The 27,822-nt window shown below is 46.7% G+C and overlaps 1 protein-coding gene across 3 annotated transcripts in view; it reads left to right on the top strand.

Moving 5' to 3' along the window:
• The window catches only part of LOC120993574, a 101,477-nt gene that overhangs the window by 26,725 nt on the left and 46,930 nt on the right, over positions 1-27,822 (top strand). The gene's annotated exons all lie outside the window — the stretch shown is intronic.

The following is a 27,822-nucleotide window of genomic DNA, read 5'->3' on the forward strand; positions in this document are numbered from 1 at the left end:
CCTAGAAATTTCTTGACCTCATAGATAATGGTAGGTGCGGGCCAATTTTTAACTGCAGCCATTTTATCTGGGTCAGGGAGGACTCCTTGAGCATTGACCACATGCCCTAGATAGTGCACCTCAGACTGCAATAAGTGGCACTCGGATGGCTTCAATTTGAGACCCTGTGTTATGAGTGCAGCAAGTACCTCAGACAGGTGTTGCAAATGGTCTAGGTTTTGGAGTATATAATAATATCATCCAGATGCAAAGTTTTTGTGACCTAAGCAATACTCCATGAGATGCTGGTAGGTGGCTGGTGCATTACACAGGCCGAATGGCATATAATTGAACTCATAAAGCCTCATAGGTTTGGTAAAAGTTGTCTTTTCCCTGTACTCGATTGCCATGTGGACCTGCCAGTACCCACTAGTTAAATCTAAAGTAGAGAAGAATGCTGCAGAGCCCTGGGACTCTTCTATTCTAGGCAAAGGGTAGACGTCTTTATGGGTGATGTTATTTAATTTGCGGTAGTCCACACAGAATCGTATTGTACCGTCCGTTTTACGCACAAGCACTAAGGGTGCGGTCCAAGGGCTATGACTGTCCCCAATGACATTAGAGGCTTTCATGTCATTCGCTAGCTGTTTCTCTTGCCGGTACATGGCTGGTAGTATGGGCCTGTATCTTTATTTAATGGGTAGGTGGGACCCAGTCCAGATAGTGTGTTGGATCGTCTCTACTTTCTCAAAATCAGTGGGGTGTTTACTGAAAGCAGCCTCATTTTCCTTAACAACCTTCAGGACACCCTCCTTCCACTCAGCAGGGGTGTTCTGATCCCCAATATACAGTTGCTTCCACCCGAGACCCTCTGAACAGACTTCTGCCTGGCTGCGTGGCTGAACAGTCGAAGTGGACAATATTATCATTCCCAACATGTATTAATTTAGCAACAGTCTGGTATTTGTTCCACTGAATAGGTCGGTCACTAATGTTTAGCATGCGGACTGGCACCCTGCCACACTTTACAGTAGCTAGACTGCAGGCAGCGAGCAAATATTCCTTGCCCCCATCCAGTATAGATTTCACAAGAGCCTGGTAAGCTTGTCCATGTGGTCCTATACGTGCTTTACACCAAAGTATTGTTTCAGAGTTAGGTCGTAACCATATGGGTTTAGCATCAGTAACCCTTACATTTCCAATCTCACGCTTGTGATCAATGAAATTTGTATGCTCTCTGAGTGCCCTCAGTTTGTGCTAACTAGAGATGAGCAAAGTTTTAAAAAATTCGATTTGGACACTTCACCTTCTTTCCGAATTAATTTGTCTTGAAGCGCGTAAAATCGGCTATATCCAAGCCTGCAGGGGGAGTGTATTTTGGTGTACATCACTGTTCATTGCAGCAAATAGCTCCTCCACAGACCTATCTATCACAATCAATGGTTTCACACTCTCCCCGGTCAATCAAGTCCGCTGCCATGGAATGACCTTTGATTCTGCCCTCTCCTTCAGACTGTACATCCAAGCCCTTTCTACCACCTGCCACCTCCAACTCAAAAATATCTCCCGCATCCGCACATTCCTCAACCATGAGTCTGCAAAAATGCTTGTACATGCCCTCATCATCTCCCACCTAGACTACTGCAACATTCTCCTCTGTGGCCTTCCATCTAGCACTCTCGCACCCCTCCAATCTATCCTCAACTCTGCTGCCCGACTAATCCACCTCTCACCTTGTTACTCCTCTGCCTCTCCCCTCTGCCAATCCCTTCACTGGCTCCCCATTGCCCAGTGAATTCACTTCAAAGTACTAACAAATACATACAAGGCCGTCCACAACCTGTCCCCACCCTACATCTCTGAGCTACTTTCCTAAAACATCCCCACATGTAATCTCTGATCCTCACAAGACCTCCTCTCCTCTTATCGCCTCTTCCCACAGTCGCCTCCAGGACTTCTCCCGTGCATCCCCCATACTCTGGAACTCGCTACCCCAACATATCAGACTCTCACCTACAGTGGAATCCTTCAAAAGAAACCTAAAAACCCACCTCTTCAGACAAGCCTACAACCAGTGACCCTGCTGCCTCTATACCGCCATGACTAACTTCACCCGCACCTACTGTGTCCTTCTCCCATACCATGTAGATTGTAAGCCCTCACGGGCAGGGCCCTGTCTCCTTCTGTACCAGTCTGTAACTCGTCTTGTTTATGATTAGTGCAATTGTCTGTATTATGTATGTGCACCGCTCATCATATGTACAGCGCTATGGAATGAATGGTGCTTTAATAATGAATAATAATAATAATTATAGCTAGTCCTTTCTGGTAGTGAAACAGTTACTGTGCGTCAGTATGACAGGCAGGTCTCATACAGTATATGGAAGAGTGCATCATCGTGCAGGCCAATAACAGTCCTAGCTAACCCCTAGCTAAACCAAAATAAAAGCACAACCGCTGGATGACACTGGCAGCTCAGGCCTGTTTCTGCAGCTGCTGCTACCACCCCACCCTTTATCTGCTGCTACTTCTTGCCAGCTCTAGCAACATTTTGCCACTGCCCCTTCCTTTGGAGGACCCTGGCAACTGTCTGTTGGAGATAATGTACAGTATCAGAAACTGTATTTGTAAAATAAGTTATTCAATGTCAATTTGGACACCCCAATAACAGTAGAACAAGACACGTTATTCACGCCAATATGAGAATCAAGGCCTATTGGAATTGCTTCTCTATTAAACAAGGAGGACACTGTTCAATTAGATAGCTTTGTGCCCTACACAGGGATTGATGCAAACTGCTATGAATCCCTTCAGCTTCAGATTACAGTCTCTACACTGGCTCTGCAGTCTCCCTATGCTCTTCCTATACTCACCCTACAATGTTTAAAAACTCTCCCTATGATCTCCCTACACTGTCCCTGCACTCTCCCTATCCAATATTCCACAAGTAAAAGCTTTTAGCAACGTCTCTCCCTATGCTCAGCTCACATTGAAATGGTAAAGACTGCGCGGGATGAGGCTTTTAAAGGGCTGTAACTTCACAAGGGCTAGCTAGCTACTGACTGGCTGCTTGCATGGCATTATAGGCGGCCTTGCGTTCCTGGGCTTCTTACTTTCACTTTGTAACACGTGTAGCCGCCATTTTAGGCAAAAAATGATTCGTTACCATGAAGCAAGAGGAAATTTGGATTCATTGTGAATCAAATTTTTCCTAAACTTCGGATTGAATTACACTTCGGATACTTCGGGTCGCTCAACACTCTGCGGACAGGCAAAGGGGCTGCAACTAACTCTTGCTGGAGTATACACATCAATTCCTCCCCACAATTGTGCAGAATATTAATTCTTAATACTACTGGGGGAAAACCCTCATCATGCACATGCACAACTATTAGGCCACTTTCACATCTGCAGCATTGTGATCCGGTCAACAGTTCAGGCAGAGAAAGTCGCCGGACACAAACCGCAGCGTGCAGCGTTTTCTGTCTGGCCAATTCTCTGCATTTTTGCCAGATTGAGGTCAGATCACTATCTGACTCCATTGTAGTGGGGCTGGCAGGCATTACAGTTGCATCCAGCAGTGCCAGATCTGTAGAACTCCAGCAAGCTGTTATTTGACAGAGCAGTCTGCCAGAATTGCTGCTGAGGATGTGAAACTAGCCTTAACCCTTGCCGCTGTAATTCAGTGTGACCAATTTGCCCAGTGGGCTCCCAATATCCCAAGGACATTATGGGCTGGCCATTACACTTATCAAGAATGGAGGAGATGGTGTAGTTCCCAGTGCTGCTGATAGAATGGCAGTTACGTAGTGGTCTCTTGTGACCCAGTGTCCACTAAGGCAAAGCATGACACACCATTTATTTTGACAGTAATGGTTGCAGAAATTTTTTGAATCATGCAGCGTATGATACACGCACTCCATACCGAGATTAAATACACCGATGCCTGCTCAGGTGATTGAAGATAGGCGTTCCCTTGTTACGTTTTCGTTATACTTCATTGGTCGCTTTTGTTTTTAAATCCCCTGTCTTTGAGTCCTCCATTGGGCTGTGATGAAGGACTGTTTATCATGAAACACGTAGCTGGAGGGCGCCATAAAGTTTTTTATCTTTTTTAATTAAAAGTTAGGTTTTACTTGTAAAGGTGCTTTATTTTTATCAAGCTGTTGTTGTGAAAGCTGAAAGAAGGCTGTGGAGCTACTGCAAGCACCAATACCTTCATCCCAGATGTCGGACCCTCACCGATCAGATACAGATACTGATCCAGAGGATAGGTCATCAGCATATAAGTCTCAAAAAACCACTTTAACCTTGCCAATGGCTGCTCCCTCTAACTGACCGATCAACATAGAAACTTTCTGTTCATCCTTAAAGGGGTTCTCCGGGAATTAAGAAAATGAAAATACTTAACTATTACTTTATTATAACTATATTCCCAAATACCTTTCATTAGTTATAATGGCTCGTTTTATCTAGGGAGCAATCATTAGGAGAAATAAAATGGCCGCCGTCCTATTAGTACACACAGAACCTGTCCTAATCACACAGCAGGACAAGTTACTTCACAACACTGAGCTAAAGAGCTGCCTCATCCTCCTCTCTGCTCTACTTGTCAGGGGTTATAATCCTGAATACAGTTTAATATGATGATCTTAAGCTGAATCTCTGTAGGAATGGAGTTCATGAGGAGACATGAAGTACAGAGAGGATGGACAGGACAGACTGTGGTAATGGAGACTGCATACAAGAGCTGCTGCTCATTATCCACATCCCCACCTCCTCTCTGTACTTCATGTCTCCTGTTCTAACTGTACTCAGGATCATACCTGACAAGTAGGGGAGAAGGAGGATGAGGCAGCTTTTTACCTCAGTGATCTGAAGTAACTTGTCCTCCTTTGTGCTTAGGAAAGCTTTTGTGTGCACTAATAGGACGGAGGCCATTTTATTTCTCCTAATGATTGCTCCAAAGACAAAATGAGACATTATAACTAATGAAAGGTATTTAGGGATGTATTTATAATAAAATAATATTGAAGTATTTTCATTTTCTTAATTCCTAGAGAACCCCTTTAACAAGAAACATCTTTTAAATGGCACTTATTCGACCCCTAAAATCTTTTAATCTCTTCTGTATTTCGGCAACTATGGTGCACCAAAGAAGTGTGGTACCAACAATGGTATGGTTAGGGTAGTGCTAGATGTTCCAGGACTAAGCAGGCATATCACATTCTCTACTGACATTGTAGCAAACTAAAGTAGCACAATAAGGCAGTTACACAATTCCCCACTGGCAATTCTCTAGCTAGCTAGTAAGGCAGGATACAGTCTCACTAGCACAGTCACTTGCTTTCGGCAGACCCCACCAGGAGAACACTCATAGTTGCAGATGTTCTTATGTGGCTGGTTCACCTCAGATGCAGACTGGGTTCCTGTGTTTGCCACTGGCTGTCTTGATTCACAAGGGTTGGATCCACAATGATTTACGTTTCTGGCACCGCACTGTATCCAAGGCACTGAGCTGGCTCTTCCAGTCTCCTCCTGGGTTGAAGAAGGTTACGTGCTGAGGAGAGGCCTGAGCTAGCTGTCCGTCTCTCTCTCAGAGGGCTGTCTCTCTGTTCGAAGACTGGTGCCCCATAGTCTGTAGCTCAGTGTCCCCATGGTCAGTGTGTCAGTTTTTTTTCCCACCAAAACTTTGCATACGTAGAAAGTCATAAAGTAATTTGGTATTCGCTGGGATATATTACAATAAACGTATAAATGCAGTCCAACAATATAAAACAGTATAAGTGCGCACAACAGCATAAACCACAGTGCAAGTTAACCCTTCAAAGCAAAATATAGTAGGGGGAGGATAGCTTTGCATAGTAGCCACAAGGGCAAATGTCCATAGTCCAAAGTACACTTGCTCCAGGGCACTTTGTCCCCTAGCTGGAGTAGATTTTGGATTCGGGGCACACAAACCAGTAGTGTTGAGCACGAATATTTATCGCGAACATCGCCACTTTGAGAATTTGCTAATATTTAGAATATAGTGCCATATATTCGTTGTATCGAATATTCGTCATTTTTTTCCATCTGAACACGTGATTCCTCTCTGCTTCTTGCTTGTGGGCCAATAAGAAGAAAGCAACGTCAAGTTCACGACAATACTTAGTGCACCAGTCAGTAATCTGTAGTCAGATCTGCTAAAATGTGAAGTTGCACGTAGTGCGAAAAAATATTCTAATCACTGCCGATTAGCGCAATCGTGAATATATTGGAGCACTTGACTCTATCTGGCTATGAAGCTATTCTAATGTTCTGCCGTGCAAATCATTTTCTCCAGTCTCAGGAAACTTATACCACCTTGGAAAATGTAGCAAAAGTGACCCACGCCTGTATTTTGCGTTACGAATTTGCATTACGCGATTTTTACATCGCCGTTTTTTTGCACTTAATTAAATAATCTCAAATTCTCGGATTCGCGAATATATGACAAATATTCTACAGAATATTCGTGAAATACCGTATCGCGAATTCAAATATAGCCCCTGCCGCTCATCACTACAAATCAGCTGAAGAAAAAGTTTAGTAAAGGAATCACATAATTTAAAACAAAAAAAATAAACTTCTTTATGAGAGATAAGTCATAATAAAATGCTAAAAACATATTGAATAATATAATGTAAATTACAGTGACAAGGGAGGAATGACCAAATTTAGGGTCCATTCACACGTCCGCAAAATGGGTCCGGAACCCATTTCCGTTCCGCATCCGCACTTCCGTTCAGCAAAAAATTAGAACATGTCCTATTCTTGTCAGCAGACACGGACAAGAAAAAGCATTTCTATTTAAAGTGCCGGCCATGTGCGGTCCGTAAAATGCGGAATGCACATGGCGGATGTCCGTGTTTTGCGGATCCGCAATTTGCGTACCGCAAAACACTTGCGGACGTGTGAATGGACCCTTACTCTGTGGGGTTGAGGACCTTGCTGTCTTAGTGTGCTGCACATGTGCAGACTTTTATTTCCTAGCCTCTGGCATCATCTGTTGGCCAAAACATATAGGGACATCAATGCCCAGTTGGAGTTGGCAGGGTTACAGCTCATGGGATGTTTGCTGCTTAAAGAGCATCTGTCAGCAGATTTGTACCTATGACACTGGCTGACCTGTTACATGTGCGCTTGGCAGATGAAGGCATCTGTGTTGGTCCCATGGTCATACATGCCTTCAATGCTGAGACATATTATGTTTTATTATATGCAAATGAGCCTCTAGGAGCAACAAGGGCGTTGCCATTACACCTAGAAGACACCTTGCACCACAGTAACAATCTCAAGGACCGTCCCACGTTCTCCACCATGTCAGAGTACAAGGCAGGGATGGCTTTTTGGGGAAAATAATGCTGGCTAGGTATCTTCCAGCAAGGCTGAGCACAGGCCATCAGTTTTCTAAAAGCAGACTCTACTAAATGATACGTCAGCGACTGCACCGCCGGCAACTTGGCCAGGTTGGAATTAAGCTTGGGCACCTTCAGATTGTTGAGTGAGTAAATTGTTTCCTGGCCATGCATTCCGTTATCAATGTCTGACGACAGAATGGAGGTGGAGGAGTCTGAGTGGGAGAAGCAGAAAGTGATGACGACAATGTGAAAGACATCATACTGCCACTGGATGTGGCTTGGATGCCGCAAGGATGACCGGGAGAAGGAGGATTACGGGATGGGGTGATGCTGCTTCATGTGGTACAATACATCTGTGGTGCCTATATTTGTGTTTGACTGCCAACGGCTTATTTTACTCTTGCAGAACTTGCCCAGGGAAATGCTTCTGCTTTCCGGCAGTGTGGAGAAAAAGCTGCACCAGATACCAGAGCTAGAGTCAGCCGAGCTTGGCTTAGCTCTGGCACGTTTTGGGCCAAATGCATCTACAGTGTCAGTGGCAATGGCATCACCAGATCCCAAAGCAAATATGGCCCTGGCAGTCCAATCCACAATCTCATCCCCTTTGTGCTCAATGAAAATGTTGTGCCTTTCTGAAGCCTACTACTACCACTACTACTTCTAATACCCGCGACAGGTGCCAGGAGATCGGTGAGACTGGCAACACGTGGTTTGATCTGACATGTTTTTCGTTTTGATCAAATTACATCTGTGTTGTTTCTGGTGCTTGCCACAACTTCTTTCCCCGGGTGTGGCTATTATGGTCATTTAAACTTCTTTATTTATTGTTGTTTCTCCCACTTTGCTGTGCGGTTTATAGCTTCTGTTTGAGTTGAGCTGGTGTGTGGATCTCGGCTGAGTTCCTGGTGCTGCCATAGCCACTTGAAGTTAAGTGTTTTCTTTCCCTTTTGTATTTTGTTTGGGTTATTTTCTGTGTTGCATTTCCCTGTTATTTGTATTAAGGCCTGAGGGAGACTCCTGTTTGTCCTTCCTTCTGGAGGAACAGGTTGTCTCAGTCCTGACATTAGTACCAGGGTCCTATAGGGCGACTTAGAACACTAGGTATTCCTGTGTATGAACTCACCTACCTCTGGGGTCTGTTCATACTGGTAGTTAGTCAGGGTTTTACTATGAGGGGTGTCCATCTCCTTTCCCTGGTTTCCAGGCCTTATTCCCTCACCCATTTCCCTCCTATGTTCGGTGTGGTGTTTCCCTTCCACACCTGGACGTGACACATGTCTTATGTGTGTAGATTCAGAAAAAAGCTTTCTCTAGTGTAAAACAGAAAAATGGGTGGGCCACCCCGGGCAGGGCCAGGAATAATGCCTCTTGTGTATGTTGGCCCTGCAGGAAATAACCACTCCATAGTGTTAAAACTCAGGGATAGATAGATAGAGAGATAGATAGATAGATATGAGATAGATAGAATAATATCCAATAAATGAAAAATGAGGCAGTGTCCACAAGACAATGAAGTAGGGTGTTAGCCCCTATTTATTTCCCTGCAGAGTTTCACCCCAGCCCTATGGGGCCTTAGTATCTGCCATGTGACAGAGAATATACATGTGGGGTTAAGGGGATACAACAGGACTGGACAACATGTCATGAAACAATTACATGATTGTGCAACAATAAAATCAGAAATCCATCATTTGCCATCATCATAGTTGGTCCATGTGGCATGTGCATGATCAATACAAAAGAATCAATACAGTCATCTAGAAGTGCGCTAACAGTTTTGGCCATAGGGAAAAATAAAAACATGCACATCATATCTGCATGATTAATCGACAGCAGGTTTCGATACTTAATCGGGTAGCGTGGGACTACCATCCGGGTCCCCAAGGCTAGGTTTGGCGTGTCTAGAACGGCCATGCGCATGCATGTCACATGGCACACCAGACGCAACATACGTCAATCGTGCATGCGCAGAGACGGCACAAGCTTCCCAGTGCATTCAATAAGTGGCGGCCGTGGTAACAGTAATCAATGGCCATCGCGTTACTTCTAGGTATCTGCTGTAACAAGGTTCAGGAATCAGGGCACCTAGTGGGGAGATTAAGCCACCACTAAGTGACATCTTGTGGGTAATAGAATAAAGAAAGTTCCAAAATGGGACCTGTCCACCCCTATCTGCGGTAAAGGTCAGAGGCAGTGCGGGTGGAGGGGTCACCAGGCGACAATGTAGTCCATTGTGGGGGCACAACTAGATGTCCCCACACTGGGTGCAAAACTGCACCGCATCAGAATACCTGTAGAGGAACATATCAAACAATACATGATTACAGTGCGAGCTAAGGGTGTCACCCAGCGGTCAGCCGCATGGTAACGATACCCTTAAAGGAGTTGTCCCACAAAATATGTTCTACAGTTTTCAAACCAGCACCTGGATCTGACTACTTTTGTGATAGCATGAAATTAAAAATTTTGTATAGCCACTGAGTTATTAAATAAAATGTGTCTGTATGGCGCCACCTGCTTTTTGTATTTTTCTCATTTCTTTGTCCCGCTCACTGAGACGGCCGCACATGCTCAGTTTCATCCTTCAACTGCCTCCTGAGCTGTGATAGGGAGACCATGGACACGCCTCCTGAGCTGTGATAGGGAGACCATGGACACGCCTCCTGAGCTGTGATAGGGAGAGCATGGACACGCCTCCTGAGCTGTGATAAGGAGAGCATGGACATGCACCCTGAGCTGTGATAGGGAGAACATGGACACGCCCCCTGAGCTGCAGCAGAAATGACACTCCCCCTGAGCTGTCAGCTTGATATAAATCTAGCAGAGCAATGAATGGGGAGATCTCTGGATCCATGTGAGGTACAGGGCTGGTTCTAGCTTTGTTAGTAAGAGATAGTCGTGTACTATATGATGTCTGATTTTCATTTTTTACATTATTCATGGGATAACCCCTTTAATGCAGTCCAGTGAGGGGCACATTTAAATGTCCCCACTGTCTAGAAATTGTAGGGGAGAATGATTTCTGAACCGAGGGATGACAGACTCAGTGACTATCCAGGAGGTGAATATCTTATGACTAAATAACAAATTGGAACCCTTGGAATGGCATTGTCCACGGCAAGCGACAAAGTCTTCAACAGAACATGTTGCATTATGTAATTTTTTGATGACACATTGTCCAATCCTATTGTTATCCCGATTACCCCCACATCTATATTCTCTGTCACGTGGCTGGTACTAAGGCCCCATTGGGATCAGAAGAATGGAAAACTAAACAGGATGTGAACCTCGCCTAAGACACTTCCAGATTTCCCTGTGTAGAGACTCTTACTTATGTTGCACCTGGACTGAGCGCAGAAACTTTCTCTATGGCCGCATTATTACCGGACACTGCGCGAAGTTAACCCCTGCAGTGCTGGCCTTCCCAGACCCCGACTGAAGTTAATAAAGAGCACATTATCCAAATATGACTCATTCCTGCCTTACATAGAATAGCGTGAGCTGTGCAGACCCCGGAAGGGTGCAGACCCCAGAGTGGACAGGCAGATAGACAGAGACCTGGATGGAAGGATATTACTCATAGTATAGAGCGGTAGCTCAGTGTCCCCCCCAGTACACACAGCTGCCACTGTGCAGGAACGAAGGCTTCTCTCTTCAGCAGTAAATCACATGCGCCACCTGGTGGTTAAACATGATTCTCACTTTTCATTTTTCTTACAGTGCAGACACGCACATCACTACTTTCTTTATGATGCAATGTCTAGCTAACACATTAGTGAAATGATATTGGCGCTGCTACATCTGTATAATTCTCCCCCTGTAGTGGTAGCATATACAGGGAGTGCAGAATTATTAGGCAAGTTGTATTTTTGAGGATTAATTTTATTATTGAACAACAACCATGTTCTCAATGAACCCAAAAAACTCATTAATATCAAAGCTGAATATTTTTGGAAGTAGTTTTTAGTTTGTTTTTAGTTTTAGTTATTTTAGGGGGATATCTGTGTGTGCAGGTGACTATTACTGTGCATAATTATTAGGCAACTTAACAAAAAACAAATATATACCCATTTCAATTTTTTATTTTTACCAGTGAAACCAATATAACATCTCAACATTCACAAATATACATTTCTGACATTCAAAAACAAAACAAAAACAAATCAGTGACCAATATAGCCACCTTTCTTTGCAAGGACACTCAAAAGCCTGCCATCCATGGATTCTGTCAGTGTTTTGATCTGTTCACCATCAACATTGCGTGCAGCAGCAACCACAGCCTGCCAGACACTGTTCAGAGAGGTGTACTGTTTTCCCTCCTTGTAAATCTCACATTTGATGATGGACCACAGGTTCTCAATGGGGTTCAGATCAGGTGAACAAGGAGGCCATGTCATTAGATTTTCTTCTTTTATACCCTTTCTTGCCAGCCACGCTGTGGAGTACTTGGACGCGTGTGATGGAGCATTGTCCTGCATGAAAATCATGTTTTTCTTGAAGGATGCAGACTTCTTCCTGTACCACTGCTTGAAGAAGGTGTCTTCCAGAAACTGGCAGTAGGACTGGGAGTTGAGCTTGACTCCATCCTCAACCCGAAAAGGCCCCACAAGCTCATCTTTGATGATACCAGCCCAAACCAGTACTCCACCTCCACCTTGCTGGCGTCTGAGTCGGACTGGAGCTCTCTGCCCTTTACCAATCCAGCCACGGGCCCATCCATCTGGCCCATCAAGACTCACTCTCATTTCATCAGTCCATAAAAACTTAGAAAAATCAGTCTTGAGATATTTCTTGGCCCAGTCTTGACGTTTCAGCTTGTGTGTCTTGTTCAGTGGTGGTCGTCTTTCAGCCTTTCTTACCTTGGCCATGTCTCTGAGTATTGCACACCTTGTGCTTTTGGGCACTCCAGTGATGTTGCAGCTCTGAAATATGGCCAAACTGGTGGCAAGTGGCATCTTGGCAGCTGCACGCTTGACTTTTCTCAGTTCATGGGCAGTTATTTTGCGCCTTGGTTTTTCCACACGCTTCTTGCGACCCTGTTGACTATTTTGAATGAAACTCTTGATTGTTCGATGATCACGCTTCAGAAGCTTTGCAATTTTAAGAGTGCTGCATCCCTCTGCAAGATATCTCACTATTTTTGACTTTTCTGAGCCTGTCAAGTCCTTCTTTTGACCCATTTTGCCAAAGGAAAGGAAGTTGCCTAATAATTATGCACACCTAATATAGGGTGTTGATGTTATTAGACCACACCCCTTCTCATTACAGAGATGCACATCACCTAATATGCTTAATTGGTAGTAGGCTTTCGAGACCAAACAGCTTGGAGTAAGACAACATGCATAAAGAGGATGATGTGGTCAAAATACTCATTTGCCTAATAATTCTGCACGCAGTGTATATTATGACCCCTTGTATTGGTACTATATATAATGACTCTCTCTGTAGTAGTAGTATATATATATATATATATATATATATATATATATATATGTAGCCAAGCTAAACTTGACTCTGATGACACAAGGCACAGTGTTATATCGGTTATCTCCTGACAAAAGTCATTGAAATCCATTGAAAAGTTAGTTGTCTTTTTCTTAACCATCAAGTTTAGCTCGGCTGAATCTGTATATATACACTGCCCGTCCCAAAAAAAATTTGTTAGACCGCCTTTAGCTTTGAATACGGCACGCATTCGCTGTGGCATTGTTTCGATAAGCTTCTGCAATGTCACAAGATTTATTTCCATCCAGTGTTGCATTAATTTTTCACCAAGATCTTGCATTGATGATGGTAGAGTCTGACCGCTGCGCAAAGCCTTCTCCAGCACATCCCAAAGATTCTCAATGGGGCTAAGGTCTGGACTCTGTGGTGGCCAATCCATGTGTGAAAATGATGTCTCATGCTCCCTGAACCACTCTTTCACAATTTGAGCCCGATGAATCCTGGCATTGTCATCTTGGAATATGCCCGTGCCATCAGGGAAGAACAAATCCATTGATGGAATAACCTGGTCATTCAGTATGTTCAGGTAGTCGGCTGACCTCATTCTTGGAGCACATACTGTTGCTGAACCTAGACCTGACCAACTGCAGCAACCCCAGATCATAGCGCTGCCCCCACAGGCTTGTACAGTAGGCACTAGGCATAATGGGGGCATCACTTCATCTGCCTCTCTTCTTACCCTGATGAGCCCATCACTCTGGAACAGGGTAAATCTGGACTCATCAGACCACACGACCTTCTTCCATTGCTCCAGAGTCCAATCTTTATGCTCCCTAGCAAATTAAAGCCTTTTTTTCTGGTTTCCCTCACTGATTAGTGGTTTTCTTACAGCTACACAGCTGTTCAGTCCCAATCCCTTGAGTTCCCTTCGCATTGGGCATGTGGAAATGCTCTTACTTTCACTATTGAACATAGCCCTGAGTTCTACTGTTGTTTTTCTTCGATTTGATTTCACCAAACGTTTAAGTGATCGCCGATCACGATCATTCAGTATTTTTTTTCCCGCCACATTTCTTCCTCGAATACGATGGGTCCCCACTATCCTTCCAGTTTTTAATAATGCGTTTGGAAAGTTTGCTTGATGCATGCCAATGATTTGACCCTTCTCAAACAGACTAACATCTTTTCCACGACCACAAGATGTGTCTTTCGACATGGTTATTTAAGAAATGAGAAGCAACTCATTGCACCAGTTGGGGTTAAATAACATATTGCCAGCTGAAAGATAATCGCCCATGCAGTAATTATCTAATAGGAGGCTCATAACTATTTGCTTATTTAAATCCCGGTGGCGCCTTTTTTTTTGGGACAGGTAGTGTATATACTGTATATATATATACAGTGGGATGCGAAAGTTTGGGCAACCTTGTTAATCGTCATGATTTTCCTGTATAAATCGTTGGTTGTTACGATAAAAAATGTCAGTTAAATATATCATATAGGAGACACACACAGTGATATTTGAGAAGTGAAATGAAGTTTATTGGATTTACAGAAAGTGTGCTATAATTGTTTAAACAAAATTAGGCAGGTGCATAAATTTGGACACCACAAAAAAGAAATGAAATCAATATTTAGTAGATCCTCCTTTTGCACAAATTACAGCCTCTAAACGCTTCCTGTAGGTTCCAATGAGAGTCTGGATTCTGGTTGAAGGTATTTTGGACCTTTCCTCTTTACAAAACATCTTTAGTTCATTCAGGTTTGATGGCTTCCGAGCATGGACAGCTCTCTTTAAGTCACACCACAGATTTTCTATTATATTCAGGTCTGGGGACTGAGATGGCCATTCCAGAACGTTGTACTTGTTCCTCTGCATAAATGCCTTAGTGGATTTTGAGCAGTGTTTAGGGTCGTTGTCTTGTTGAAAGATGTCACTGATTCCTGGACATTGGTCTCCAGAATCTGCTGATACTGAGTGGAATCCATGCGTCCCTCAACTTTGACAAGATTCCCAGTCCCTGCACTGGCCACACAGCCCCACAGCATGATGGAACCACCACCATATTTTACTGTAGGTAGCAGGTGTTTTTCTTGGAATGCTGTGTTCTTTTTCCTCCATGCATAACGCCCCTTATGGCCAAATTACTACATTTTAGTTTCATCAGTCCACAGCACCTTATTCCAAAATGAAGCTGGCTTGTCCAAATGTGCTTTAGCCCACCTCAAGCGGCACTTTTTGTGCTGTGGGCGGAGAAAAGGCTTCCTCTGCATCACTATCGCATACAGCATCTCCTTGTGTAAAGTGCGCCGAATGGTTGAACGATGCACAGTGACTCCATCTGCAGCAAGATGATGTTGTAGGTCTTTGGTGCTGGTCTGTGGGTTGACTCTGACTGTTCTCACCATTCGTCGCTTCTGTCTATCCGAGATTTTTCTTGGTCTGCCACTTCGAGCCTTAACTTGAACTGAGCCTGTGGTCTTCCATTTCCTCAATATGTTCCTAACTGTGGAAACAGACAGCTGAAATCTCTGAGACAGCTTTCTGTATCCTTCCCCTAAACCATGATGGTGAGCAATCTGTGTCTTCAGGTCATTTGAGAGTTGTTTTGAGACACCCATGTTGCTACTCTTCAGAGAAAATTAAAAGTGGAGGGAAACTTACAATTGACCCCCTTAAATACTCTTTCTCATAATTGGATTCACCTGTGTATGTAGGTCAGGGGTCACTGAGCTTACCAAGCCAATTTGAGTTCCAATAATTAGTTCTAAAGGTTTTGGAATCAATAAAATGACAACAGTGTCCAAATGTATGCACCTGCCTAATTCTGTTTAAACAATTATAGCACACTTTCTGTAAATCCAATAAACTTCATTTCACTTCTCAAATATCACTGCGTGTGTCTCCTATATGATATATTCAACTGACATTTTTTATCGTAACAACCAACGATTTATACAGGAAAATCATGACGATTAACAAGGTTGCCCAAACATTCGCATCCCACTGTATATATATAGATGGAGATAAAAGGAGGAGTGAGCACTCACAACACTTGGACCATAGGGATAAATTTAGTATTTATTAGACTAGGACCTGCTGGGTCCAATAAAATCACATGTAATTCATACACTAAAATGAAATAAAAATAATTGTTACCAATACATAAAATATATAAACTGATGGGGGGTAAATGGAAATCTTGATGCCATAGTCCTTAGACAGTTGGTATTTCCAATTGTCTTTTTGAAAACACCTAATTCCTAACAATAAAACACTTGCAATGGAGAACCACTTCTGGTACTTGTAGTACCGCAGACCGCAATTCGAATGAAAGTGTCCAAAGGATACCTATAACAAGCCACTCCGAATAATACTTTGTTTTCCGGTGCATACAGACAGAATATTGCTAATGCTGTAGCATAATAAGTCTCTCCAGAATTATTTTCCAGCTGTTAATATGGCGGACCCGAACGGTAAATTGAAGCCACTTCGTGCTCAAATTCAGGTTCCTACCTGGTTCCTGGTCTCACTTCCCGCTGTCGCGTCTTACAGTCCTTCCACGAGCGGTGTCGGCTGCTTCGGCGTCTCGCGTCGCCCGTCTCAGGTTGATGACGTCACACTATCGCGGGACTGAACAGGCAGGGATAATACCTTATCAGTGGCGTCCGTAACTGTGTACTGCAGCGGTGCTTATAGCTGAAGATTTTTCTTAATAATATGGCATGGCCATGCAATCTCTTTAATAGGGATCCAGTAGGTTAGGTGGGCGCTTTTCTTCCTGTCACCAGACGCGTTTCGGGGCGTCTACACCCCTTCCTCAGTGGTTAACTATATATATAATGGCCCCATGTATTAGTTTATATATATATATATATATATATATATATATATATATATATATACACACACACATACACACCACTCACAAAAACTTAGGAATATTTGTCTTTCGTGTAAAATTTATGGAAAACGCTAAAAGTTTCCGCTCCAGTGATATTATATCTTGAAAGTCGGGCATTTAAGTAGAAGCATGCAGTGGTGATTTCCTTATCTCAAACAATTTATTGAAACAAAAGCCCACACCAGTGCTGGGTATACCCCCAGAAAAATTTTAGTTTCTCAAAAACTCGTCATAGGGCCTTCAGCATCAATTACAGCCAATTACAGCTTGACAACGACGTCTCCTGCTGTTCACAAGTCGACTTATTGTCTGCTGAGACATGGCTCAGCAGACAACTGTTCTTGAAGGGGGGCCCTAAGGTCATTGAGGTTCTGGGGTTGTCATGGTCTTACCTTCTTGCTGTTCTCCTTCGTTTGACATGTGCTGGCGGCCATCTTGGTTTCTGGGTTTCTTGTAGCCTTCCACCCTGCGGCTCCTCCTTCCCACTGGGAGGAGCTGGATGCCTAGCTCATATATATAGGAGGTCTGTGGCTTCAGTTCCTTGCTTGGTCCTCTTGTGTACACATGCTTCTAAGACTGCTGCTGCTTCTGGTTCCTGATCCTGGCTTCGTCTGACTACCCTGCTGGTTCCTGATCCTGGCTTCGTCTGACTACCCTGCTGGTTCCTGATCCTGGCTTCGTCTGACTACCCTGCTGGTTCCTGATCCTGGCTTCGTCTGACTACCCTGCTGGTTCCTGATCCTGGCTTCGTCTGACTACCCTTCTGGTTCCTGACCTCTGGCTTCGCAAAGACTCTGCTCGGTTTCACCATCCGTTTGGACTTTTGCTTTACAGCTTTATTTTCAATAAAGCCTTCTTATTTTCTCTTATCTCTTGTTGTACGTCTGGTTCATGGTTCCGTGACATTAGGACCAAGCCATGAATTCTGACGGTACAGGGCCATTCTCGCTACCCACGCTGGTTGCCAGACTTGATCAGCAGGATCACCTGTTGGGTCGGTTCGCTGTGGCGTTGCAAACCCTGCTTGAACGCACGGCTCATTTCGCTCCCGTTGCCGATGGGTCGGTTGTCGCTCCTGGGCTCGCTCCTACTGCCGCTCCGGTTGTTGCGCCAGAGTCTACCCCGACACCTGTTGTTGCGCCTGCGGTGTTTCGGGGTATGACCGGTTCTGCCCCTCTTCCACAGCGCTTTGGGGGAGAGCCAACTCAGTGCCGAGGTTTCCTTAACCAGGTGGGCATTTATTTCGAGTTGCTGCCACATGCCTTTCCTACTGAGAGATCAAAGGTGGGCTTCTTGATCTCGCTGCTCTCGGACAAGGCCTTGGCCTGGGCCAGCCCTTTATGGGAGAACAACAATCCGGTGGTTGCCGAGTTTTCCGGTTTTGTTGCTTCTCTTCGGAAGGTATTCGATGTGCCGGCTCGTGCTGCCTCTGCTGCGAAGCTCCTTATGTCCATCAGACAGGGTTCACGATCCGTAGCTGAATACGCCATTGAGTTTCGTACCCTGGCAGCAGAGGTGGGCTGGAATAATGAGGCTCTGGTCGCTGCTTTCTCTCATGGTCTCTCGGATGCCTTGAAGGATGAGGTTGCAGCTAAGGACCTACCAGTTGAGCTCGAGTCTCTTATTTCATTCCTGATTTTGATTGACACCAGACTCAGGGAGAGACCTTCCTTTAAGGAGAACCTGCGGAGGTCTTCTAACAGATTGGTGCCTACGTTTGCTGTCCCACCCGTGCCTCCCTCTCCTCCCACGCCTCCTGGGGATGACTTGTCTGGGGGTGAACCCATGCAGCTGGGGTTTGCTCGCCTGTCCGAGGGGGAGAGGGCACTCCGGAGACGCGAGGGCCGATGCATGTACTGTGGTCTCGGTGGGCATTTTCGGTTGGCATGTCCGAACCGTCCGGGAGAACGCTCGTACCTGAGATCCTGTCGGGGGCAGATCTTGGGTGGAGTCTCCTCGTCCCCGGTTTCCCGTGTTGACAAACCACTGATCACTGTTGTCCTCTCCTGGGTCGGGGGCTCGGTGACGACCCAGGCGTTGGTGGACTCTGGTGCTGGTGGTTTGTTCATTGATAGTGTGTTCGCTGCCGCCAATTCCATTCCTCTGCAGGCTCGAGGTTCCCCACTGGCTCTTGAGGCGATAGACGGCAGACCCCTTCTGCCGCCACACGTGACTCATGAGACCCTTCCAGTGGGGATAGCCATTGGTGCCGTTCACAGAGAGTCGGTCTGTCTCCAGGTTATTTCGTCTCCACACTACTCGGTGGTCTTGGGGTACCCCTGGCTCCAGAAGCATAATCCGACTTTCGATTGGAGATCGGTCGAGATCCTCTCGTGGTCACCGCAGTGTGGGGCTAGTTGCATCCATGGGCCTGTCAAGTTGCTGTGTACTTCCTCGGACTCTCTGTTGCCTCCTGAATACGAGGAGTACCGGGATGTATTCGATAAGGTGCGCGCGGTTGCCCTACCTCCGCACCGCCCATACGATTGTGCCATAGAGTTACAATCTGGTGCCGTTCCTCCTCGTGGCAAAGTCTATCCACTGTCGGTAGCGGAGAATGAGGCCATGGAGGAGTACGTGAGGGAGGCGCTTTCACGCGGACACATTCGCAAATCTTCGTCCCCGGCAGGGGCTGGATTTTTCTTTGTGAAAAAGAAGGGCGGTGAGTTGAGGCCTTGCATCGATTACAGGGGTCTCAATCGCATCACGATCAAGAACGCTTACCCGATACCCTTGATTTCCGAGCTGTTCGATCGCCTTAAAGGGGCCACGGTCTTTACCAAACTCGACCTGAGGGCGGCATATAACCTGGTAAGGATCAAGGCGGGCGATGAGTGGAAGACCGCGTTTAACACCAGGACCGGTCATTACGAATCCTTGGTTATGCCCTTTGGGTTGTGCAATGCGCCCGCAGTCTTTCAGGAATTCATCAACGATGTTTTCCGTGACCTGTTGCAGCAGTGTGTGGTGGTCTATTTGGATGACATCTTGGTATATTCTGAATCCATGGAGGTCCACATTCTGGATGTCAGACGAGTGTTGCAACGGTTACGAGAGAACAAGCTGTTCGGTAAGCTTGAGAAATGCGAATTTCACCGATCCCAGGTAACCTTCTTAGGTTACATCATTTCCGCTGAGGGGTTCTCCATGGATCCTGAGAAGGTTTCGGCTGTCTTACAGTGGCCCCAGCCCAGTGGTCTTCGTTCCCTGCAGCGCTTTTTGGGCTTCGCCAATTATTATCGGAAGTTCATCAGGGACTTTTCCATGCTGGCCAAGCCTCTCACGGATCTGACCAGGAAGGGCAGTAATTCCCAGGTCTGGCCGCTCGAGGCCATCCGAGCTTTTGAGGCCCTAAAGTCCGCCTTTGTGTCGGCTCCGATTCTGTCGCATCCCAACCCTGGGTTGCCCTTTGTCCTCGAGGTGGACGCGTCTGAGACGGGAGTAGGTGCCCTTCTGTCTCAGCGTAGAACACCAGAGGGTCCTCTGCTTCCTTGTGGGTTTTACTCCCGGAAACTGTCTTCCGCGGAGTGCAACTATCAGATTGGTGACAGGGAGTTATTGGCCATCGTGCAGGCCCTTAAAGAATGGAGGCACTTGCTCGAGGGTTCGGTGGTTCCGGTTCTCATCCTGACGGACCACAAGAATCTGACCTACCTTTCTGAGGCCAAGAGATTGACACCACGTCAGGCCAGATGGGCTCTGTTCTTGTCACGTTTTAATTACGTGGTCTCCTACCTACCCGGTTCCAAGAACATCAGGGCGGATGCCTTATCACGGCAGTACTCCGAGCTGTCCAGGGAGGAGTCGATTCCGACTTCGGTCATACCTCCGAATCAGATCCTGGCCGCCATTCGCACCAGCCTGACCTCTCCCCTGGGTGAGCAGATTTTGGCGGCTCAATCTGGTGCTCCCTCTGGGAGACCCAACGGCAGATGTTTTGTGCCTGAGGAGTTGCGCACTCGGTTGTTGCGTACCTACCATAACTCCAAGACCGCGAGGCATCCTGGAAAGAATCAGCTGTCCTGGGCTGTTTCACGTCTGTTCTGGTGGCCTTCCCTACGTTCCGACATCGCCGCATATGTAGCGGCATGCTCCGTTTGTGCCCAGAGTAAGTCCCCTCGGCACCTTCCGTTGGGCCTTCTGCAACCCATAGCCACCGGGGAGCGCCCATGGTCACACCTGGGGATGGATTTCATTGTGGACCTCCCTGCATCCCGAGGCCATACAGGCATTCTCATGATTGTCGATCGGTTTTCCAAAATGTGCCACTGTGTTCCTCTCAAGAAGTTACCCTCTGCACAAGAGTTGGCCACGATTTTTGCCAGGGAGGTCTTCCGGTTGCACGGTTTGCCCAAGGAGATTGTGTCGGATCGGGGGAGTCAGTTTGTGTCCAGGTTCTGGCGCGCCTTTTGCTCCCAGTTGGGGATTCATCTCTCCTTCTCCTCGGCCTACCACCCTCAGTCCAATGGGGCCGCAGAACGATCCAATCAGGCCTTGGAGCAATTCCTTCGTTGCTATGTCTCCGACCACCAAGACAATTGGGTTGACCTCCTGCCTTGGGCTGAGTTTGCCAGGAACACGGCGGTGAACTCTTCCTCTGGGACGTCTCCCTTCATGGCCAATTATGGGTTCCAACCTGCCGTGTTACCGGAGGTATTCTCTCCCCAGGATATTCCGGCTGTGGAGGATCACCTTTCCGTCCTACGTGCTTCTTGGGTACAGATCCAGAAGTCCCTTGAGGTCTCTGCGCAGCGCCAGAGACTCCAGGCTGATCGCAGACGAGCGCCTGCTCCTTCCTACCAGGTCGGAGACCGTGTATGGTTGTCCACCCGCAACCTCAACCTTCGAGTGCCCACTCCCAAGCTGGCGCCTCGCTTTGTTGGTCCCTTCCGAGTGCTTCGCAGGGTAAATCCGGTAGCCTATGCCCTTGCGCTTCCTCCTGGCATGCGGATCTCCAACGTGTTTCATGTCTCCCTGTTGAAGCCACTGGTGTGTAATCGTTTCACTTCCTCGGTTCCTCGGCCTCGTCCGGTCCAAGTGGGCAATCGTGAGGAATATGAGGTGAGCAATATCCTGGACTCACGTCTGGTCCGCGGTCGGTTGCAGTTTTTGGTCCATTGGCGTGGTTATGGTCCAGAGGAGCGTTCCTGGGTTCCCTCCGCAGATGTCCATGCTCCTGCCTTGCTCCGAGCCTTCCACGCACGCTTCCCTCAGAAACCGTTTTGTGCTCCGCGGAGGAGGGGCCCTTGAGGGGGAGGTACTGTCATGGTCTTACCTTCTTGCTGTTCTCCTTCGTTTGACATGTGCTGGCGGCCATCTTGGTTTCTGGGTTTCTTGTAGCCTTCCACCCTGCGGCTCCTCCTTCCCACTGGGAGGAGCTGGATGCCTAGCTCATATATATAGGAGGTCTGTGGCTTCAGTTCCTTGCTTGGTCCTCTTGTGTACACATGCTTCTAAGACTGCTGCTGCTTCTGGTTCCTGATCCTGGCTTCGTCTGACTACCCTGCTGGTTCCTGATCCTGGCTTCGTCTGACTACCCTGCTGGTTCCTGATCCTGGCTTCGTCTGACTACCCTGCTGGTTCCTGATCCTGGCTTCGTCTGACTACCCTGCTGGTTCCTGATCCTGGCTTCGTCTGACTACCCTTCTGGTTCCTGACCTCTGGCTTCGCAAAGACTCTGCTCGGTTTCACCATCCGTTTGGACTTTTGCTTTACAGCTTTATTTTCAATAAAGCCTTCTTATTTTCTCTTATCTCTTGTTGTACGTCTGGTTCATGGTTCCGTGACAGGGGTACAGAGTTACAAGCCTCTACATGGCGACTCAGCTGATCCCATAGGATATCAATGGGTTTCAGGTCTGGAGAAAGTGCAGGCCCCTCCATTTGAGGTCCTCCAGTCCCCAGCAGCCGCTTCCTAATGATGCAATCTCGATTAGCTGGTGCATTGTCCTCCATAAGGATGAAATTAGGTCTGTCTTGTTCCTGCAGAGGCACAATGACCGGATTAATGATGTACTTCAAGTAGTATGGGCTTGTCACTGTACCATTCACAAAGTGTAAGGCAGTTCTGTATTGACTAGACACACCTGCCCACACTGTAACACCACCACCACCTAAGGCTGGTCTGGTGACAACAGAGGCTGATGCATAGTGCTCCCCTTGACGTCTCCAACATCATTGGATGGCCATCATTTCTGCTCAGCGTAAATCAACCTTCATCAGTGAACAGCACTGAGGCCCACTGGTCCCAGCGTAGATGACAAGACAATGACACCTGTGCCTGGTGGTGCGGTCAGGTACCCTTGCAGGTCATCTAGCACGCAGACCACGCTGATGTAAATGATTTCAAGTGGTCGGATGTAACACTTGGGTGCCTCTCAGCTCCCTTAAATGTGCCTGGAGTTGTGTGGCATTCATCTACTAGTTCTGCGCAACATTGTTCACAATGAAGCTGTCAACCGTGTGGGATGTCGCCAAAGGTCGTCCACTTCTTTGCCTTTCTGTTACTCTTCCTGTATCTCTGTTGCAACCTGCTGATGACACTCAGTGACAATCTAAGCTCAGTGGCTACTAACGTCTGATAACATCCTGCTTGAAGCCTCACAATGGTGAGGTACTGTTGAACAGCAAGTCGTGCAAAAAGTACTGAAACCTTGAACATTTGGATTCAAAAGTTTAGAGAAGGTTCACATTAAGTTCACATGTAAAGGTTAGAGTGCATTTTAGGTTCGTCCTGAAATTTCACCCACAAGCCAAATATCCCTAACTTTGTGTAATGTATGTACTGTATATATATATATTGTAAGGGATCGCTCTCTCACACGGAGTCTCAATCACAGATTTCTCCTCTGACAACGGGGTTCAAGTCCAAATAGTGCTTTATTTTGACTCTTCAGCACCATCACAAACCAAAATAAACACCTGCCCTTCTGGGCTCTACCTAATACAGAGGCCTTCTCCCTTATTTAACCTCAAACAACGCAGTTTACACACAGGGTCTCCGGCTCCAACCCTCTCTGTAGGGTCACTTCCTCCCCCCAGTCATACACAGGGGGTTGTCTTATCCCTCCTTGATTACAGCCCAGCTGACCTCACCTGTGATCTCCTCAGCTAAAGGTAATATCTGTAGTGGACTAGGGGTGTGGACTGAGAGACTCCTGAAACGAGCGCCTCCCCCCAGTGCCCCTATATGACGCTTCCCAGGTATAGGAAATGGCGATTGGTGTAATGATGCGGCCCAAATGTCTTTTTATGTGTGTCACGGTGCTCCTACCTGTATACCGCTAGACCCCAGGCTTTGGCTCCGAAGCAATAAATAAAAGGGAATGATTAAGGAAGAACTTGAGTCCAGACCTTGAGATGAAGTTCAATAGAATTTTTACTTTGAGTAAATGTTTTTCCAAAAAAGATTTTAGGCTTTATCTTGGTTCCAGCAGGCTTTAGCATTAAAATGGCAGGCAAACTCAACTCTGCTATATATGATAAAAAGTATATGTTGTGAGACTGGCACTCCCTCACATGGAAATAGATCAATGATAGTAGTGTTGTTACACAATATTTAATATGGCACAATATCTAAAATACAATGTTACAATACAATGTTAAAATAGTTGGCAGTCGCTGCAGCGGAAATACAATAACAATATCACACCCTAAAAATACCTAAAATTTCGCCCATTATCGCACACCACCAGGCCGGGCTTGAGGCTCACCGGCAGCAACCACTCATCGGTCTGTTGTTCAATACCCCGCCACAACTCCTGCGCGGTGTGGGGCCTGTCCCCCAAACATATGAGTTTCAGAACGGCCTGCTGACGTTTACCTCGGGCTGTGCTGAAGTTGGTGGTGAAGGTGTGTGGCTGACTGGATGAGCAGGTGGAAGAGGAGGAGGAAGCCGAGTAGGAGGAGGAGGCTACAGGAGGCAAAGAATGTTGCCCTGCGATCCTTGGTGGCGGAAGGACGTGCGCCAAACAGCTCTCCGCCTGGGGCCCAGCCGCCACTACATTTACCCAGTGTGCAGTTAGGGAGATATAGCGTCCCTGGCCGTGCTTACTGGTCCACGTATCTGTGGTTAGGTGGACCTTGCCACAGATGGCGTTCCGCAGTGCACACTTGATTTTATCGGATACTTGGTTGTGTGGGAAGGCACGGCTCTCTTGGAGAAGTAGTGGCGGCTGGAAACAACATACTGTGGGACAGCAAGCGACATGAGCTGTTTGAAGCTGTCTGTGTCCACCAGCCTGAATGACAGCATTTCATAGGCCAGTCGTTTAGAAATGCTGGCATTCAGGGCCAGGGATCGAGGGTGGCTAGGTGGGAATTTACGCTTTCTCTCAAATGTTTGTGAGATGGAGAGCTGAACGCTGCCGTGTGACATGGTTGAGATGCTTGGTGACGGAGGTGGTGGTGTTGGTGGTACATCCTCTGTTTGCTGGGCGGCAGGTGCCAACGTTCCTCCAGAGGCGGAGGAAGACCCCGAGGCAGCAGCAGAAGAGGTAGCAGTGGGAGCCTGAGTGAGTTCCTTGTTTTTAAGGTGTTTACTCCACTGCAGTTCATGCTTTCTATGCAGGTGCCTGGTCATACAGGTTGTGCTAAGGTTCAGAACGTTAATGCCTCGCTTCAGGCTCTGATGGCACAACATGCAAACCACTCGGGTCTTGTCGTCAGCACATTGTTTGAAGAACTGCCACGCCAGGGAACTCCTTGAAGCTGCCTTTGGGGTGCTCGGTCCCAGATGGCGGTGGCCAGTAGCAGGCCGACTCTCTTGGCGGCGGGTGTTCTGCTTTTGCCCACTGCTCCCTCTTTAGCTAAGCTGTTGGCTCGGTCTCACCACTGCCTCTTCCTCCGAACTCTGAAAGTCAGTGGCACAACCTTCATTCCATGTGGGGTCTAGGACCTCATCGTCCCCTGCATAGTCTTCCACCCAGTCTTCCTCCTTGACCTCCTGTTCAGTCTGCACACTGCAGAAAGACGCAGCAGTTGGCACCTGTGTTTCATCATCAGAGACGTGCTGAGGTGGTATTCCCATGTCCTCATCATCAGGAAACATAAGTGGTTGTGCGTCAGTGCATTCTATGTCTTCCACCGCTGGGGAAGGGCTAGGTGGATGCCCTTGGGAAACCCTACCAGCAGAGCCTTCAAACAGCATAAGAGACTGCTGCATAAGTTGAGGCTCAGACAGTTTCCCTGATATGCATGGGGGTGATGTGACAGACTGATGGGCTTGGTTTTCAGGCGCCATCTGTGTGCTTTCTGCAGAAGACTGGGTGGGAGATAATGTGAACGTGCTGGATCCACTGTCGGCCACCCAATTGACTAATGCCTGTACCTGCTCAGGCCTTACCATCCTTAGAATGGCATTGGGCCCCACCAAATATCGCTGTAAATTCAGGCGTCTACTGGGACCTGAGGTAGTTGGTACACTAGGACGTGTGGCTGTGGCAGAACAGCCACGTCCTCTCCCAGCACCAGAGGGTCCACTAACACCACCGCGACCATGTCCGCGTCCTTTACTAGATGTTTTCCTCATTGTTACCGTTCACCACAATAAGAAAAAGATTATTTGGCCCAATGTATTGAATTCAAATTCAGGCCTTTTTTTACAGGCACCTAACACTATCTGGCTATCTATTTAGGTACCGTATTACACTAATACAGGCACAGCAGTAACCACAGATTTAGCTGAATATAAATTGTAGGCCTAGTATTTAGGCTGTGGATGACAGGTATACGTTTACGGACAGAATTAGACTTGGAGATGCACGGTAGCGTGTGAAGTTATTGAGAATGACCCTATCAGCACCTTCAATGTAATATACCCATTTATGGATAGATTTAAACTTGGCCTGCTACAGCAGAAACCACTGATTTAGGGAATTTCTAAGTTGGGAATTGTATTTCAACCCAGAAAAAAATATATCCTTTGGCAGACAGCAGACAGTATTACAATTGGCTAGCCACAGCTGAAACACCAGATTTAGGGTACTGCTATTTTGGCAATTGTATTTCACCCCTCAATAAAATAGCTAGCCCAGCCAAGCCCCTGATGTAGGATATAGCAAAAAACAACAACACACTATTGATGGTTAAATGTACTTGGTGGCAGCTTGTGCTGGCGCACCACAAGACACAAAATGGCCGCCGATCTGCCCAGAAAAAAGTGACAGAAAAACGCTCTGGGCTGCCTTAAAACAGTGAGCAATTAAATAGCAGAGGTTGAATGATACACAGCTGTACCTCGATCACTTCAGTAATTGTTTTTGAAGACTAAATCACTGCCTAATCTGGCCCTAACAGCAGCAGCTGCATCCTATCGCAACACTGATCAGAGCAGAGTGACGTGCGGCGCTACGTGACTCCAGCTTAAATAGAGGCTGGGTCACATGCTGCACTGGCCAATCACAGCCATGCCAATAGTAGGCATGACTGTGATGGCCTCTTGGGGCAAGTAGTATGACGCTTGTTGATTGGCTGCTTTGCAGCCTTTCAAAAAGCGCCAAGAAAGCGCCAAACACCTAACCCGGACTTTTACGAAAATGTTCGGGTCCGTGTCCGTGTCACGAACACCCCAAAATTTGGTACGAACCCGAACTATACAGTTCGGGTTCGCTCATCCCTAGTCAGGGATCTAGAGCGAAAATTCAGGGTGTATGAGGCAAGACCAGAAGGAGACGTACAACCCATCTTATGGATGACAAGGCCAGAGACATGATGCTCAATATTGCGGATACTGCCCCAAAGCGGAATGGAGGACCAGGAATACGTTGTGAAATGGATCATAAAAACCAACTGAACCTTGTAAAGTTTTGGTTCTAGTGTGAGTACTGGCAATGCCCTAGCCTCAGGAGATCGGGAACCGAAACCTAACTGCCTAAACTATGCAGGAATGAGGGCCAAAAAGAACCATGTAGATAGGAAGAGAATCCTTGAATTGTTCCCCAGACAACAGCTATCTGCTAGCCGTGGTCCGCGAATTGTTCTACTGTGTGCCCCTGAGAATTGTTTTTTTTAACCGACCTACTATCTGAATCCTCTACCGTGAGGAAATGCTGGACCTTGTCCAAATCCCGATTCAACGTGGTTGTAGGGAGTCTCAGGTTAGTGCGGCAAGAA

The sequence above is a fragment of the Bufo bufo genome, chromosome 1 (genome assembly GCF_905171765.1).
Source record: "Bufo bufo chromosome 1, aBufBuf1.1, whole genome shotgun sequence".
NCBI lineage: Eukaryota > Metazoa > Chordata > Amphibia > Anura > Bufonidae > Bufo > Bufo bufo.